Here is a 17,367-nt window from a genome sequence, read left to right on the forward strand (position 1 = left end):
GCAGCCATACAAGCCCAAGTCATAACACTACTCTACCTGCACCATGTTTCACAAATGAGGTGGTATGCTTTGGATTGTGAGCAATTTCTTTTGTTCTCCACACTTGCCACTTTTCACCACTTCAGTATAGGCTGTTTCAAACTCTAACCTGGCCATTCTGTTCTTGAGGCTTACCGGTGATTTGTAGCTTGCTGCGAACCCTTGAGGTTAGTGTAGTCTTCTCTTAATGGTAGTCTTTGAAACATCTATGCCTACATCATGGAGAGTGTTCTTCATCTGTTGATATTTATGTTTATATTTATTATAATGGTTGATATTTGGTTTTTCTTCAAAATTGAAAGTATTCCCCAGTTTTCCACTACAGTGGTCTTCTGTGGGCTACCAGGTTGTTTGCTACTGCTGAGCTCATCAATGCATTCTTGGTTCTTAATAATGTACCAAAGAGTTGATTTTCACACACCAAATGTTTTAGCTATGTCCCTGATTTATTCAGATTTTTCAGCCTCATGATGGCCTGCTTTACTGGCTGTGATACTTCCTTTGTCCTCAAGCCGAGAGACAACAGCAACAGATGCCAAATGCAAATCACACACCTAGAATAAACTCTAGACCTTTTGTTATCTTTCTTGTGCTTGAACTCATGATGCCATGACAAACAGTTGAGCAGCCAATTTTTCAATTACTTTTGGTCCCCTAAAGGGGCCCTATGTTTAAAAAGGGCTGTAATTCCTACACAGGTCACTTGATATGGATGTAGGTACTCTCAAATTAAAGTTGACACTGTCTGCACATTGACTTCAAATTCATTCTTTCATTTTAAACCCAGTTTGATGGAGTAAAGAGCCAAAATAACAAATATTCTGTCACTATCCAAATACTTGTGCATATTTTCAGTTTTGTTGTATGTTTTCATATGGCCCAAACAGTTTTTTGTGCGTGATGAAGGATAGTGTAGATATTTGCATACGATTCTGTCTATCTGCTGGCTTAGTAATTGTTGTTATGTGGGAATTTGTGGATTTGTGGTCTAAAGCAAGATAATGCACTTCAAAAACTCCAGAGTAGCTTCCACAGTGATTTTATGCCCCCAGGAAGTACATGTGTATACTATGTAAGTATTCTTCAAAAGATATACTTATTTCCAGTAGGACCTATTTCCTGTTGTGCAACCTGAAATAAAGCATGTATTTATGTTTCTATATTAAATTCATACCTTTTAAACATGAATTTTATAATTGGTTGTAGTGAGATCTGAAAAATGGAAATTCATGTTTAAATGGAACTCTCACTTCCTGTTTACTGCTAATTAAAGACTTTCTGTATAATCATCTATTCAGTAAGTTTGTTCCACCTTTTGTGTACTATAGGAGTGTGGATAGGGCAGTGGATTTGAGACCGAGATTTTAACATTTGGATGGGTACTTATTTAAATAAGACAATGAATCATCCTTGGTCTAACAAAGAGTTAGGAATTAAATACAAATTATTTAAATTGGTCGACTTTCAAAGCAATTTTTTATCCAGATTTTTTAAAAATCTTATGATTGGTCTCGTCACTGCAGCAGGGTAGTTTATATTTTTGACCACATTAAATTATGTTGAGCATGCTGTATTTCTCTGTATCAAAATGTATATGTAGGTCGATGTAGGCTATCTTGTTTTAGTGTTAATGGAAATTCAAGCAATACAAATAAATGTCACAAGTGAACGCAAAGTTGATAATACATTTTTAATACTGTCAATTAAAATTTGCAACAGAGCACCACAATTGGACTTGTAAATTATATAGCACATCTATTGTCCATATGGTGGAAACAATAACAGGTATTTCTATTACTTACATTAACGCTAGTGTAATTCGATCCGTTTGTTTTCGTAAAACTGACCCACTAGGCTATAGGCTAGTATGCAGACTGGAGCATGCATGACATAACAGCCCCACAAAAAAATAAAATAAATACATTTTTATTTTTTAATGTACGCGTCTCCGAAGTGGGGGTAGTCGGGTGGAGGAGAAGGGCAGGACCACAGTACACTGGCTCTGAAAACATTTTCAGCATTGCCTTACAGATACAATATCCGCTTCGGGTGATTGTAGGATACTAGTTCTTTTTTCTTCTTCTTCTTATTCCTGTTGCCTTGCAGTTATGCCTACTTTAAACAGCATACAAGTACACTGTTTAAAGTAAGTATAACGCAAAAACCCCTCAGTAAAATCCAATACGTCGCTGGGCGCCGCAGTGCAGGCAACAGCCACCGCGATTGTGGTGCTTGATGTTTGCACTGAGCCAAACTCGTTCTCGCTCAAAACGAGAGGTCTGTGGAGTCGCGATTCCCCTCCCCCACAGCCACATATTACCATCTCTGCTCTGCTGTCTAGAAAGGTCATGTGACCCTCATCAGTCTCCCAGGGTGGGGGAGGGGAAGCAGATTGAACCTGTTCTTTGTTAAGAGGTCAGTGAGAGCTCCCTGGCAGGAAGGACGTTTACCGTCAACCACCTAGTAGCCGTACAACTACAATATATCCCGCTGCAGTGAGAAGGGAGGGAATAGGAGAGGAATAAAAATACTCGTCGGAAGGGAGACAGGACACTGCTGAACCCTGAGGCTTATCCTACTCTGTCAAATTATACTCCGGATTAAATCTAAAAATATTTGAAAAGTGACTAACAATATCCATTATCACTCTTTTAAGGCTCGGTGTCACGATACAGGGTTCAAGGGGGAGAAACATAAAAACAAAGAGGTTCAGATCCAAAACAGTGGTCAAATTTCATGTTTGAATTCTCTCCGGTATCCTGCACTTAACACATGTCAAAAGCCCTTTTCTCAAAACTGCAGTGGGGCAGACTCATGTACTTCAACACAAGCAAATTGAGGTTTCTAGTGAACATCAGTACCACTGCATTCAAAGAAAGCACAACATTGCAAAAGTGAAGCCATTGAAGAATATACAATACAAAAATACCCAGTTATGTTTAAAGCCTGATAAATGTATTGTGACGTTACGACTCACCAAGCTCTAAGAAACAATACAAAATTCAGTTTAACCTTTGCTGCAAGGTATGTGTGTGTTTGTGTGTGTGTGTGTTTACACGCATAAATGTAAATGTCCTACTTAGTAATAAGACAATATAATGACATCCAGCTCTAATTGTGTCTGCTCCTTCAATGCGGACCGGGAGTTGGCTCATTGAGGGATTACTGAGCATAATGAGAGTAAGTTATACCAGCAACACAAGAATACACAAAGTATTATAGTGACACAAAGCCATAAATATCCCAATAATTACAGTATTTCTGTTAGTTTTATATTCATTTGTACCACAATAACTAAATAAATGAATAAATGGCTCATTACGCACATGTTAAATTCATAATTACAATGTTATTTTTAACACTGTTAATTTGGAGAAGGTAATACAGATTGGTAGGAGTGATTCATCCAACAGCAAATAAATACTTCATCTAAAAAGTTAATTTTATGTGTTTATGGACTATTATAAGACAACCTGATATGTACAGTGAATACTTTTTTGTAGTCTACTAATGGTGCAGCTATTCTAAATACGCCGGTAGGCAGAGGAATGTGTCACACAAATGCAGAGCCGTAATGATGTCAACTTGTTATTTACTTTCCAAATCTGAATGACTGAGCAAGGCGAAAGGAGAATTAATCAACCACAATGTGACCGTACAGGCGAAAAAAACCCGGAGCTCACATAGCACGCGGACAGAGTGGGGGAAGGGAATCTGCACAGAGGCCAGATACAAGGTAATGTTGCATCATGTTAAGACTTAAGTTACTGTAGCTTTTTCTTCAGTGTTTTACAGTCGCGTTTTTCCAGGCTTTGCTGATTGCGAATTGGTGTGTCCATAGTCACATTAATTCGTAATTAATTTACATGTAGATTTGTAATTTTATTTCTCTGAGTAATATTTCAGAAAACTGAAAGGTTGTGTACTTTGTTAATTTTGCTGGTATATTATACTTTTCTATTATTTTAGGCATCATCTATGACCATTAAAAAAAATAAACAAGAGGGCTCATTTGTTCTACACAGAGATCAAGATAATGATAATAGACCTTATTTTTTGCTTTTATAACTTCTGAAGCCCTGTAATGGTGTAGCCTTTTTGGAGATATCAACAGAAACTTAAAGATATATATTTAACACAAAACTTAAAGAGTTGTTGGACTAGAGATACTTATCAAACAATCAATAATCTCTATTTAAAGAATCATATTAAAGTAAGAATATGCATAATCATACAGTGTAATTCACGACAGTGAAACAAAGCACAACGCATATTAGGCAGCCTGCTAGCAGGGTACATTATGAAATCATGTCCTCATTTTTGCCTGCTAATGCGTCTTCTAAAATGGCGTGCTAGCAATAGTGTTTTATTTGCTGTATGGATGCATTTCACTGTGTGAATAAGCAGGTTTAAGGTCAGTTGCTGATTTCTCCATTGTAGGTCACTGACGGTGCGGCTCCTCGCTTTCTTTCAGGCTGCGAGTGTTAGCCGCTGTCTGCTGTACTGTAGCTAGCTACGTACACTGGTACACTGAAAACTCCCCCGAAAATATGTGTACCTTTCGATTTTAGTTTTCCTACCTCCAAACTTTATTACACGCTTGGTCGATCGGTGACATACACCTACCACTAGTTCCCTGTTTTTAAGGATTGCAGGTAAAAAGAGTTACGGGGGAAATAATTAAGAGGTACCGAATGAAATGGGAGAAAAGTAGCTAGTGAGCAGTACATTTACCTAGTGAAGTTGGAGGATATTTCCTTGTGGAACTTAGCTAGCTAGCCAGCATACGCGGTGGCGACCACGCACCAGCATACTTTCTTTGGTCTAGGTAAGTAGAACTCGTACTCGTTCGTTCAAAACCCGTCGGTCTAGGTTGCTGCTAGTTTCACAGCTTGCTATGGTTTTATGTCTTTTATCCCGATTGAATTTACGCCGTGGTTCACAATTCACAAACTACTTTGGACTGTTTGTAGCTATTTAAACAATTGCTAGCTTGTTAGCTAGCTAGCTACCTACTTTTCGTGCATGTGCTGTGTGCTTTCGGAATATCCACGTTGTCATTGTTCTTTGAACGTGTGTTTCGAAACGTTAGAATGATTTAAAGTCAGTGAATGCACGGGGACCATTTGCGTTATCACAGCTTTGTTTTATGATTGAGTGAATTTGTTAGCGTAGCTAGACTGCTTAGTTAAGGAAGCATGTGTCGTTTAGTAACTTATCTAGGCTAGCTAGCTAATGTGGTGCATTTCCCCACGTTCTCCTCTGTTTTACTTACAGAGTTGCCGAGCGGTTTCCTGATATTATCTTTTTATTTTATTTTATAGTATCGCGCACATTGCCCGTGCACATATATCGGAAAGGTGTGGGGGAGGGGATGTGTTTCCACACAGCTCATAGCTAACTGTAGTAGCCAACTACTTTGCTGGTGCCGGCCGGTGTTTGTAAATATGTGTATCAGTTTACGTTTAGTTTATCATCTTAAGAAAATACAACTTTGTAGGACTGTTTTACACACTTCATCGAAAGCTTATTTGATTACCAAGGTTATTGAACACGCACAAAATGTACATCATAGCATTCTGTGAACACATGGTCTACCATCATAGTTGGCATGGGATTGTTACCAGTTATCAGGTTACATTTTTTTAGCAAATTAAAATTGATAGATTTTTTTCATAGAGGAGGATTGTTTAATGGCCAGAATGTTTTAGTGTTTTTAGATGACTTGATCATGCAAGGGGCAGGCTGGTATGGCCCATATGTCATCACCTGTTGGATAGGTGGCAGGTATTGACATTTCTGGTCCTGTATTTTCCAGAACTAGATTCAGACCAGTTTAAAGTTTTAACGTTTAACTTTAAACGTTAAAACAATATTGCGTTTTCTCGTTTTGGGTTCCAGTTCCACTTCACTCTTTGCGTCTGGACTGTTCTGAGGCTATTTTTACAAGAAATTGTCAGTATTGTCACGGTGGTATTGCCAAGAGACTTCGCACATTGCATTGTTAACCTGTCTGAACTGTAAAAGCTGCATTGAAACGATAGCAGTTGATGAAGCCATTTCAAGTGGAAATAAACATTATTGGGATTTTTTCCCCACTCAAAACTGTTGTACAATAATACAAGGAAGTGAATTGTCATCAGTGTGAACGCATAGGTCTACCTTGTATCAAAGAATGGTTTGGACCATTTTGTATTCAGGACATGCTGAAAGATGTGTCTCCTAAAATCCAAGATTGGGTGTAGGATTTCTGTATGTTCTGTTCCTTGGTTGAACACTTCCCCCTGACTGCTGACAAAAGGGTTCTGAAGGCAGTTCTTGGAGTGAGTAAACTCACTAGGTGCCAGATATTACTTGTATTGTTAAGAACTTGCTGTCAGCTTAACTAAAGTAACTATTACAGTTGGGAAGATTATGGATGAATTGGTCTTTTTCCAAGTCTTGGAATCCAATAAGGTAGCCTCTTTGTAAAGTTTACAATTGCAAGATGGTAAAAGGAAGCAACCCAACCATACTAGCCAGCTAATTTGGCCTAGGTCTATTTAATATTAAAATGATTACGTGTACCTTTTCTTCTTTGTAGGCATATACAGGCGGGTGAAAAAATTAAAGACATAAGTAAATAGGGTCAGACATTGTCGTCGAAAGTACACGTTTGATGACCATGATTCTTGTGCATTTGTGTGATCATACTCTTCCTCAGGTGACTGAGAATGTCAATGCAGGGCGTGATCAGACTGTGTCAGCAAGAACACTCTGTCGACAACTACACCGAGAGGGATGTTATAGTTCAGTTTCAGTGCATAAACATCTTATTACAAAGATAAATGCACATTTGAGAGTTCAGTGATGCAAAAACCATAGGCACTGGTCTACAGAGATGTGGAAAAAAAGTGATATGGTTAGATGAGTCATCTTTCACCATATTTTCAACAAGTGGGCGAGTGCATGTGTGGTGTAGGCTACATCAAGAGAAGGGTACATGCCTGATCGATAGACTCCTACAGTGAGGGGTATGCTGATATGCTGTGTGGGTCATTTTCCTGGCATGGTTTGGGTCCACTTGTCCCCTTAGAGGGAAGGGTCAGTGCAAATCATTACAAAGTTAGTGATCACCTTTATCCTATGATGAAATATTTCTATCCTGATGGGTGTGGTCTCTTCCAGGATGACAATGTCCCCATCCACAGGGCACGAGGGGTCACTGAATGGTTTGATGACTATGAAAATTATGTGAATGATATGCAATGGCCTTTGTAGTCACCAGATCTCAACCCAGTTGAACACCTATGGGAAATTTTGGACCAGCGTGTTGGTGCTCTCCACCACCATCATCAAAACAAAAAATGAGGGAATATCTTTTGAGGAATGATGTTCCATCCCTCCAGTAGAGTTCCAGAGACTTGTAGAATTTCTGCCAAGGGGTATTGAAGCTGTTCTGGCAGCTCGTGGTGGCTCAACACCCTACTAAGACAATTTATGTTGGTTTTTCCTTTAATTTTTCACACCTGTACGTAAGAAGGTCTGTGGTTGCAGTGGCAGACTATTCAAATTTTGTTTTTTTATTGTGAGTTTCTTCATATCAGATATAATACCACCTCAAGCATTACTTTCTGTCAGTATTATTGCTGTTCATACACTAATTTGGTATTAAATACAATTCTGTCTGTGTTAGAAACACATACCCACAAACGCCTCCTCTGTAAATCAGAGCTGTACATTCTGAGCAGTGGATGGTTTTGTAAGTGTCCCATTTTTAGGCCAATGAGCACAGATGGTGGTGTCGTTCAGTTGTTTTTTTTTTTGTACAGGGATGTTCAAAAGCCCCGTCTTTGAAGTCAGGTTTGTTTGGTCTGTGAAATCCTGTAAAATGCTTTATCTGTTCTTGTTTTTGTCATCCTTGTTTGGGAAGTCCTTTGACCTTTTAAGTCTACAATGTTTGAAGCCACTGATTCTGATCACTGATCACCACGCTCACAGGCAGCGTCGGGGTCCTTACTCAAAAAAGGATCCCATTACTAATTAGTCGTTACCGTCAACAGTGGTAACTAATTACATTTCAAATTACTTGCTGTGAAAAGTAAGGTGCTGAATTTATTACATTGTTTTAAGCCTCAAAATTTGAACATAGTGAGCTAGGGTGGGTTGTTTGTGAACGCTTTCTTCTTTTTGGCTCTTTTTTGTAAACAAAATGAAATGTGTAGCTGCCATGAAATAATGGTTTGGTGATTTGGTTGTCTCTGTTCATCTCTGACTGGCAGACAGATTTTCTTTTGGTATTACTTATATGTAGGTAATGTGAGAGAAAATTGTTAGGGATGCCAGATTTCTGGCTCAGTTAGACAGCTATACAGATACCATTAAACTTAATGGAAAAAGTGTTCTTTTCAAACAGGACTGTCTGGTTGAACACGAGGAATCTGGCAACCCTAGCTAACATAGGTGGAGTGCTTTTCTTGCGACAACAGCAAAGGAATTATTGTAACAACTTTCTTATTTGAAAAATTAAAACTGTTGACGTAAAGTGAAAAACTGATATGGTGTTAGCATGCCAAGAAAACAAAACTGATTACTGTAATGCATTACTTTGTGAAGTGTCACCACTACACTGTGGAAAAGTTATTTTATTAGAATATTAGAGGTTTGATTAGACAGAGTGTATCCCTGCATGATGTTCTTTGAGAGCGTGTTCATAATTCTGTGTGAATGTGTGAGATGAGTGGCAGAATTAAAACTCTACACACAGTAGACAGATATAGTAGTTTAAAATAAAGCCTGATTGATCAACATTCCAAGTTTCTTTTTTTAATCTAGGTAGAAATGGCAATCAAAAGGATATCCAGTATAAGCATGTAAATGGATGGTTCAGTGGCGCTCCATACAGCTGAGGCTTGAACCCTAGTTGGTAAACTTCACTACTGTGGAAACTAGAAAAGCTGCAAATTTCCCATAGTTCCTGAGTGGCTCAGTCGTGTAACATTTCTCAGGAGTGCAACATGAGTGTTTACTCAGCACAACCATGGTAGTTCCCCTCTTTATTTTTGGTTTGTAATGCCGATTCTGGGCTCATTATATTTTCAGATAATAGACAGATTTTAGGATTAAATGCATTCACATAGCACAGAAATTCATGGCTGTACCCTGCACTCCCTCTTGGCCCGTGCCCACGTATAGCCTAGGTGGAGGCACGAATGTTCAGGTCTTTGTGGGTTTCTGTCAATCAGCCGACAATTTGGGCATGTGACACTTTAGCCAATCAGTTACTTAAATTGGACACTTCAGTGCAGAAATGCACCAAAACCAGCAGGCTTTTTGAGCGTCCAAGACTGGAGTCTGACACCCCTGGTGATGTGGTGACTTTGTTCTGTAATGGATATTCACTTCAGAGTTCCCCTCTGATAGGTAGCCCGGTAAACGGACTCGTCTGACAGGTGTAGCAACGGAAATGCCAAAAATTTAGGCTACATTTAATAGCGTAGCGTTTGTTTTCTTTGGCTTTTTAATATATAGGACCTAACTATTCAAAATTATGATTTGGATTCCGGAAAGTCTTTAGTGGTCTTCCCTCCTCCCCTGTGTCGAGAAGCCTGAAGATGAAAGTGGGTGGGGGCGCGTTTTCAGTTGAAGTGTTTTTTTGTTTTGACATTTTAGTTCATATTTAGTTCATGTTAAGCTGTGAATGGAGGTTGAAATAGCAGAATTCAAAGCTGAGCGATAATCCCCTCACATTCAAATTATTGTGGCACATAGTCTATATGCACACCCTTGAGACTGAAACAAAGACAAGGTCTATCCCGTATGCCAGTTTGGCTCAGACATTGCGGTGCCTCAGGTTGATACCTGACCTTCGGGACAGTTTTTGGCGCCCTGTTCTGGCAGTGTTCATACTTGGCCACATGAAAATGTGGAAGGGCCCTCTTCCATTTCTTCCCGGCTCCCAGCTGGCCTATTATTAACAATCAGGCTTTTATAGTCACTAGTGAGTATGCTGCTTCTCAATCCAAATGGCCTCTTTTTCGGAATATCCGTTCATTATTATTTTTTGTATGTTTTGGGCCATGGGTGGTCTTCAGAGCCTGTGGTTCTGGGGTGTGTTCCGTAAACATTTTCATCAGAGTTGTTTGTTGGGCTAATATTTGTTTAAAGTAGAACGGAGGGAACATGGCTCGCTCCCCACGAGTGGTTAGCAGTTCACATGGGCAGCTTGCCAGCTGGCAGTTGGATATCATATTCAGAACGTACACACATGTAAACACGTGCGGGCTTATTCAAGCTAAGAGCTTGTATGATATTTGTGGTTTTTCAGTGGATCTGCTCTTTGTAATGCGCAGCTGTTTTGTGACCTTATTGCTGCTTTCTGAGCAGGAAGGATTTTAAAATCCAACTGGACTTCAACATCTCTACCCTCACGGAGGTGTGTTAAGTGCATGCAGGGTTCTATGGTAAGCTTTTTGCCCGGGAGCATTGATCTGGAACTCACAGGAGCTCACAGCAAAATGGAGAACACAAACTAGGCCTATATGTGCAATTTTTTCCTATGACCTAAACATGTTCAAAATGGCCAGTAGCCTAATTAAAGTCAAAATGAAATGAAATAATTCAAGTTTTATTCAACAAAACAACAGTTCTTTTAACAATGCTGTATTCAGTGCTCAAGTTATCAGTGCATAGCAGGGGGTTCCCAAACTTTTTCATCCAAAATGGATTTCCTCCTCACGTGTACCAGTGTTTGTTTTCTTCCGTGGGGGGTTTTCCCTCGTATTCCGCTGGACGAAAATGGCTTTTAATGTTCTTAGTTTACAGAAAAGCATCTCAATCTACTGTTGATGAGCGGTATCACACTAAAGTTGGATGACAAATTATAAAACATTTGACATGCACACATATTACCTTCTGAGAAGGTTACTTTGTGGACATGTCTTATTAATACAGAGGAGGCTGATTCTATTCACTGGGACTCACCAGAGCAAGCTCATATTTATTTTGTAGCCCGTAGTGGCATGGAGAAGACCATGCAAGTTCAGGGTTTTCCCTGGCTCAGAAAGAGGCTTGTGGTGCCTAATACCAATGTTAATGCACATAGGATATGATGCTCGTTATCCCCTTCTGTAGAACTCTCCTTTTTTAATACTAGCCCAAACAAGACATACCCAGAATAAAATAGTTACTATTCATTAATCATATCGACAACAGGCATAAACCTGGTCTCCACCAAAAATGAGCATTCTCATTGTTTTTTCTAAGCTAGATATGTCTAGTCGGGTTCCCAAAAAGGCCATTTGTAGACTCCAAAAAGATATTTGGTAACCAAGTGAAACAACTGATAAAAATGATAATTCCTTCAAAGAATTTCTAAGTAAACAATGGGCACTATTGTTGTTTCTCAGAGAGCACATTTTTGGGAATAAGAACTACTATGGATTTTGCTTGTTGTGGATCCTTGCTGTCATAAGAATAGCCTACCTACTGTATCGTGATTTGTGTTGTCAGGATTTCCAAAACGCATAGGTGAGGGCCTCCCAAGCTTGTTCCGCTTTCCAACATTGCAAAATGAGTAGCCTAACTGTTGTTGCTGAAACATTTGCATTGTAAAATAGTTAATAGAGATGGAACCCTGAGTTTTAACACTTTTAAACATTAGCCTATATTGTGTGACCAGATTGATAGAAAATTTCACCCTTTTAAAAAAAATCTGTAATGACAGCAAATACACCCACGCTGGTGTGACTTAAAGGATTAAAAAATGAAACTAGCCCTATATATGGGCCAAATTTTTAAAGTGTTTCTTTGATTAAAAAAAAAATCATAAATTGTACGCTTCTTGTTGTCTATACTTGTAGGCTATACGTTGGCATGCTTCACCTGCCAAACATCACCCACAACAAAATTTTAAGGGCTACAAAATGGATGTCCAGCACTCTAAAACATCTGTTCGGTGCTCTGAACAGCTGGTTTGGCAGGTTTGGCATCCGTTGCCATGCCGACTCTGCTTCACACCACAATTTGCTGTTGCGCCCATCTGAAATAGACTTTTATTTAAATGCAGTTTTCCAACAGATTCAAATTCAATTTTCTAATTTTTCTATATGTGGCTTGAATTTCATTTAGGCTGCCTGCTCATGACTTTAAAAGCAGAGGACGCCCTGAATTTAATGAATTGAATATCCAAAGAGTTCAGTGCAGAACAGGTCCACATGTCATCTCGCACCAGTATCCCTGAATTCAAAGTGTAGACTAATTCACATAAAAAAAGTAGGAGCAAATGCAAACATGGGTGTTTTGTTAACAAGTTATGCTATTTGATTAGTATATACAGAAACTGTTCCAGGTATCAGAACATCTTCTGTATCGGATGCAGCAGAACCCAGATATTTGAGAGATTTTGATATTTGCGGTATATGTTTGCTTTTCATTGTTGTTGTTCATTTGTTCTTATAATTGATCTTATAATTGACAGTGCAGTTGCATTTTAAAACATGTTTTTCATTAAGATGCTGAAAGCCTTAAAATCTGAGTTTAAAAGCAGGTTCGACTTCAGAAAGTGTCATTAAATTGACAGTTGTTAAATTAAGAATTTGCACTTTGTAAATCAAGCCAACTTTACAGTATCCTGTTTTTTCTTTTTTTCTGTCCTTCAGCAGTCGTATATCAGAGGCTGCTTTTGCTCCTCCGGAATTAATTTATCGAGGTCATAGTAGCTGATCTCTTGACCTCGCCCATGGTGCGCAGGAGACAGGAAGGGAGAGGAAGTGAAATATGTGATGAAAGAGGTAGGAAGTGGATCGGGAGGGGTGTGTGAGCCAAGGTGGTATGCCTCGGTCATCCAGTGTAGGATCAGTCTGCGTTTATTGTGGGATAAAATCTCCTCTGCCTGTTGTGTTGGTACAGCTTGCCCTAAACCCATGTATTTGAGTTAGTAGGTCAGTATTTTCAAACAGCCGCATTCATATTCCAACAATGTAAGGCCTTTCATTGAAAATGCTGTTTGCAATTAGGGTAAAAATCTTATTGAAATATCCTTTTTTGTGCTGTAGATTTGGCCGTAAGCTTCAGAAAAGGAGTCCGTTGCTCATAAACTGTTATTTACTATAATTTATTAGGTGCCATAAAGTATTAAAACCAAGCTTATCTAGAGCAAGGATCATGTTAGAAACGGCTTAACATTGTTCTTCTGTAATTAGCCAGGTCTATGCATGTATTTGACAGTTGAAATTGTTCTATTGTAGTCTGACTTATCCAAGCCTCTACTGGTTTCCAAGCCCTTAGTTTTACAATAAGGGCAGCGGCTGCTAAGCTAAGGGTGTTCACACAGGTGATAGTACGGTGCTCCCACACGATTCCACCCACCGTTAAACCACATCCTTTGACGACTGGAAACCACTGTATTTCCACACAGCTCTGTCGCTCCCTGAGCCGGTCAAATGTTCACGAATGCATTATTTAAACCCTTATTGTTCCTGCTGCACAAATAGACAAACAATAAGGGAAAATGGCACCTTGTACACGCTTAAACCGAACATCGGCAGAAAATAAACACGTTTGCATTGTCAGCAAGAGACTCTGTGAGGACGCCAGGTACGAAAACTGCAAGTGAGTGATTTTTTTCACTTTGAACTTGAGACACAAGTGGCTTAACTTTGAAGGTCTCGATGAAAAGAAGCAGCGTGTCTCAAATAATTTTGATGTGGAAAAAGCCTTGTTTTTGTGCCGTCTGCTGTCCGCCAAATACATGTTCCAGTAGCCTACAAAGTGTTGAGAGGCCGGTGAAATAACGAGAACCCGTTTTGCTCGAACAAACTGTTCAGTGTTACAGTGACGCCATTAGGTGTGTATGTTGGCAGCAACAACAACAAAAGAAGAAGGTTGGCAAGACTATTACAGTATATTTATATTCTAGAACGATATTGTGTACAGCAGTTAAATGCAATAATAAAATTTTATTAAAACTTGTGCAGCATCATTATTCACACGAGCAAGCTTTTCCCCCCTACCCTCATTTTATCACCACTCTCTCTTTCACTGACTTTAACCCTTGGTTTTTAACTGCCGCTATAACGAGGGGACTCTGTACATGTAGGCTACCTTGCATTTCTATTAATGACCATAGATGGTTGAGATACAGTACTACTCTGAATTCATATTATATTTTAGCCAGTTTTGTGCAACTCTGTTTGACTCCTTTGTGTATTGATGGAGCTTCCGGGTAGCAACTAGAACTTTGATTAATTCCCTGGAAAACATTTAAACCGATGCACTATTTTCAGTTACCGTTGCTAGCACAAAAACGGTATCACTAAATACATTCTTTTATGACCTCTTTAGTCAGTCTGGAAGCCTGCCCAAGGCTGTCTTTCAAAGCTAGAACATGATTTTGCATTTTATTTATTTATTTATTTATTTATTTATTTATTTATTTATTTATTTATTTATTTATTTATTTATTTATTTTATTTAATTGTTTTGTAGTTCTTGAAATGGTTTTGATTGAATGGGAAATTGCAGACATGAACATGGGTCTGGTTAAGGGACGTTGGGTTCTGACATGTTTGACATTTTAGGAGTGGTATGTTTTTGGTAACTGTGCCTTATTTCCTCAGTCTGTTTCCGACTGAGTCCAAGTAGCACCGTTGATGGAGTTGTGTGTAGGTGGTTCGTCATGAAACGGTGCTTTGGCAGGATGTTATTTGAAGTTGAGGGGTTGAGTAGTTGTGCTGTGTAACAAGATTCAGGAAAAAAGGTTATTTCTCCCGAAGACAGTTTGAGATCATAGAGTCCATCTGCAGCCAAATGATGTGGGCGGGCCTATAGTCCTCACAGTTGAACATTTTTATGTGAATTGTTTTATTACATTTACTACAAATCGCAGTAATGTTAAGGCTTAAAAAGCCCATATACGAGCTAAACAATATTTTTTGAATAGTCCCACTGGACATAGGCTACATTACTTACTACAGTCAAGGTGCATTACAGTTGTGTAATAGGACATCTTCAGAGCTATGTTTAGGTATACCTATGAAACAAACCTGTTTTTCAGTTCTTATCCTCAAGGTGTCACTGTAAGCAGTCTAATTACTGTAATCTGTCATAAGCAGTAAGCGGGCAAATTATATAGGCCTAATTAAGGACCAGTTAAAGAGTTTGAGGTCAGAAGGGTGCAAGTCGTTAATTGAATGATTAATTGAGATGATTAAGACACCCTGGTGTTGTGTAGCATGGCTTCAGAAAGTCGCATGTTAACCTCTCGGTATTAGAAAAGGGAACTACAGGTTAAACAGTTGAGGAAAACTTATGGCCCTAGTCGTAACACTGATGCTTGGGTCCTGAGAACAAAAAAAGATTCTCTGAAATGCCAGCAAAGGTGTTAAATATTAAGTTGAAAGATTAGGAAAGGTTGGTTGAAAGGTTACCCATATTATAGCTGATACAAGTTAATGGAAGTGTGCCTCAGTGGTTCATAAGAACGTGTGTAAATATAATGATGAGGACTGTCCATGTGGCCCGACAGCTGGTGTGCTTTTTGTATCTACCAGTCATCCAGCCCAAATGGCTGGTCAGTTGTATACACCAATCTGGTTCACTCAGACAGCGGAACACAGCTAAGTGTCCGCAAAAACAGTTTTCAGTTTTTAGCTTATTAATAAATCAGGATCCCACGGCCCTTGACAATCCTTGAAAGTTTGTGAATTTGAGGGAAAAAATATATAAAAGGCCTTGATAGTTCTTGAAAATGGACATGGTCCTTGAAAGTGCTTGAATCTGCAATAGAGTATTTTACATAGCCTAAGTGGAAATTGAAATTATTGACTTGTAGTTCAAGTCTATAGCATATTCTGAATATGTGAGAGCGCTCAAGGTCTCAAATGCATTCTTGGTCCCATGAGGTTGTCTGTGTACCTTAAAATGAGCTTCATTTTTGTTCACGACACTTATGATCTTTAACCTAAAGTCTAGAGAGTATTCAGTACTGTGTCAAGTCTTGGCCTGAATATCTTGGCCGGTCTCTCCATTACCAACATGCCCCGGCAGGCTATTCCTCGCATTGACGGCTCTCTGTGTAGAAAAATAAAGTAGCCCACTTCCTGATGTCTGTGTGGAATTTACATTTACCTATTTTCCACCTATGCCTCCTGAGTAGATAGAGTAATAACTAATGCTGATAGCGTAAAATTGGAGACCGGCCCACGCCTGACTGGAAGTGCATGCTGGGAAAGTAGGCGAAAGGGGATTGGTGGGAGGACTTTGAGTTACTTGAACGTGTGGCAGATGGGGAAAATGTGGCCAGTGTGACCGTCTCCGGGTTCTTATGTCACACTGACACAGCCGTGGATCATTAGTTTATCACTGTGTTTATTCGTGCTGTGGAGTTTTGCCGATGCGTCTTGCGTGAGAAAAGTATGTTCCTTAAATTAGTAAGTCGAGGTCACGAGGAAAGCAGCTGGTTGTGGCAAAGAAGTAGATGACAGGGGAGTGGTAGATTTTTTTCCTTTTCTTTTCTTTCCCCCCCTTCCTTTTTTCCCCCCTAGGTTCTGCATGCCAGAAAAGATGGGTAGTGGTAGTGATTCATATGGTGCTCTTTGTGAATCCTCTGAGATTACTTTAGGAGCAGGGTTACCCCGTTTCTGGAAGTTGAGCTTGTTTTTTTTATTTTTATTCACGAGTTTCCTCATTTTGGTTGCAAACATGGATGTGCTGACAGGATCAAAACAAACAAACTGGAACTAAAATGTGTGATGGCACGCGTTGGCTGATTTTCAGCAACACGCATCCTGGGGAATGCTTTACATTAGATGAAACACTGCCTTATTTCCACAATGTAATGCAGAGAATCTTTGACACTGGTGTGTTGACAGGCAGTTGTATGATAATGAACCCCCCTGTATTGTATCAATTTGTATTCCTGCTTATTACAAATAACCACATCATCTTTGTTTGCTGTGTGGGCAGAGAATTTGGTACGAGAAAACTGGGGGAATTAGAAAGTTGATTGTGTTTCTCAAAAACCAATCATTTGCATTTAGGCTATGTGTAATCACTCAGAAAATACACCTCGCTTAAAACAGACTGAAATGAAAATGAGGTATTCTCAGAATTGTGGAGATAAATAGAAAAAAAGCATGAAAAAGTAGCATGTCGGCGAAATAAATGGCAGTAAATGACAGCAGCAGTAAAATGGACCACATCGGTTCCATACTGGGCCTGCGGTTGAGTTCGAATAAGGTGTGAACACGGGGGCTAAAATGGGGGCTGGTCACTGGCAGGGGAGAAGAGGAGAAAGGGAGCTCAGGACACTGCTTCTCTTTTGAATGAATCGGTTAAAGATGGCTGGGA

General features: G+C 39.3%; 1 protein-coding gene across 2 annotated transcripts in view; it reads left to right on the plus strand.

The window, feature by feature from the left end:
* The first annotated feature begins 3,628 nt into the window (after positions 1–3,628).
* Positions 3,629–17,367, plus strand: part of LOC135250981 (F-box-like/WD repeat-containing protein TBL1X) — a 43,812-nt gene continuing 30,073 nt past the window's right edge. Inside the window, exon 1 of one of the 2 annotated variants that reach the window (XM_064327881.1) lies at positions 3,629–3,775. The gene's annotated coding sequence lies outside the window, so the exon portion shown is untranslated. Of the gene's footprint in view, positions 3,776–4,466; positions 4,868–17,367 lie in introns of those variants that run through there. The other variant, XM_064327880.1, reaches the window with a different exon arrangement.

The sequence above is a fragment of the Anguilla rostrata genome, chromosome 3 (assembly GCF_018555375.3).
Source record: "Anguilla rostrata isolate EN2019 chromosome 3, ASM1855537v3, whole genome shotgun sequence".
In the NCBI taxonomy this organism is placed as follows: Eukaryota; Metazoa; Chordata; class Actinopteri; order Anguilliformes; family Anguillidae; genus Anguilla; species Anguilla rostrata.